The sequence below is a fragment of the Aplysia californica genome, unplaced genomic scaffold, assembly GCF_000002075.1.
Source record: "Aplysia californica isolate F4 #8 unplaced genomic scaffold, AplCal3.0 scaffold00442, whole genome shotgun sequence".
NCBI classification, from domain to species: domain Eukaryota; kingdom Metazoa; phylum Mollusca; class Gastropoda; order Aplysiida; family Aplysiidae; genus Aplysia; species Aplysia californica.
Genome location: NW_004797712.1, coordinates 385614 through 387320, shown reverse-complemented (window position 1 = coordinate 387320; position 1707 = coordinate 385614). Strand labels below are relative to the sequence as shown.

Below are 1707 nucleotides of genomic sequence, written 5' to 3'. Positions count from 1 at the left end.
CATTAACACTTTCAGAGCAAAAAGTTTTGAAACATTCCTTGCTGTCTTTTGTTCGGATTTTTTTTAAAAATCAGGGCTGTCTGTCAACATGGTCCTTAACTTATGATGAAGTCTGTATGAAACACAGGTGAGACAGCCTTTGACTGAAAGAGGTCTCATAGTATATTATGCTCTCACATTAAATTTGCTCTTTCCGTGTCATATTGATATAATATTATGCTGTTATAATGGACTCTTTAGTACAACACCAACATCTCCCTTGATAATGTGACATACATCTGTTTTGTCAGCGTTCTTACAATGAAAGAGTGGGTGGTTGGCGGGTGCTGTGGTGTGGTCGGCTCCTGTTTTCCTCTCACAAACATTTATCATCCTTATCTCTCCTCCTTCTGTTACTCTCTAGTAAACACTTCTTATCTTTGGCACTAATATGATTTTATTGTATTTGCAAGTGCCATAAAACAATTACTTAAACAATAAAATGAAGGTCTATATCTCTCATAGCAGTGGTGCCGTTAGCCTTGTGGTTAGGTGACCAGAACAGGGACTGAAATTTCGGGTTGGGGGGTTCGAGCCTCAGCTTGGTCGGACGTTGTGTCCTTGGGAAAGGCACTTTACATGAAATTCCTTTTTGGCTCCTTCCTATCACAGATGGACGTTAAACTCGGAGTCCCGCCTCTCAAATAGCCTAATAGTGTTGATAGAGACTTGAAACCTGTACAATTTCACAACTTTTTTCTCCTTTAACAATGAGCATGAAGCATTGGCAGTCTAGACCTTTTTCTTTATCATATATCTTTCAGGATAAAGAGGGTGTTTGGTTCAGTTTTATTTGCTGTTTTATGAAAATTTATAACCCCCCCCTCAAGGAAATAAAATGTAATTGTTGGAAACCATACCAGGTTTCCAACAGAACTGTTTTTGGTGATAAAAAAGCACTGTACAAACTGAATAACTGAATAAGCTTTCTTAAAATGTTTATGAAGTTATGAATAAGAAAGTTTGTAATTATATAAACCCCTATCTGAAGAATGGTCCCTTTCTCAGCTCGTGTTTAGGGGAGGGGATGGGGATGCCGCCACACACCCCCATAGAGAAATTACGTTTTAGATTTAGTAATAGTAAGAAAAGTGAGGTTCAAAACAAGAATTATCTGGAAAAGAGTTATTCAAAATGGTTTTTTAAAAATATTCTGAGGGAAAATGACATGAAGTTGCTTGGTCTTTTTCCGACTTGAAATGTTTACCTGAAGGAGGTTCATGTGAGACCCTTTTACTCCTTTTTGAAAAAATGAAGTTCATTTAGTACTGATACAATACAGCATTAAGAAGAGGGTTAAAAATTATCAGTAAAGAATTAGAACTTTTATGTGGAAGTGTTTTTTTTTAAATCACCGGAAGATATGATACAGACCCTTGATTGTTTCATTTAAAGGAAGAAAAAAGGTTTAAATCTCGAGAATGTACAGAACCTTGATTATTTCTAGTTTCCAGTAATAAAAAAAAAGTTATTATTATTACAACAAGTATACTCAATTATTTGAAACATGGGCAGAAGTAATCAATGGAAGAAACAAATATTACATTATAATTATAACATAAGAAGAAGAGAAACACTAGGACTACAATGTAGTGTCTGGTCTGGACGCTAAGTAAGCTTTGATCCCTTCCTGTTGTTTCACTTTGTCCACCACCGCTGAGATGAGAG

The 1707-nt window shown here is 35.9% G+C and overlaps 1 protein-coding gene across 1 annotated transcript in view; it reads right to left on the bottom strand.

Annotated features, from left to right (window-relative positions):
- Positions 1-742: 742 nt before the first annotated feature.
- The window catches only part of LOC101857199 (glutathione S-transferase 1), a gene marked incomplete in the record, with an annotated part of 28014 nt that continues 27049 nt past the window's right edge, over positions 743-1707 (bottom strand). The window contains 1 exon segment of the mRNA XM_035971478.1: positions 743-1265.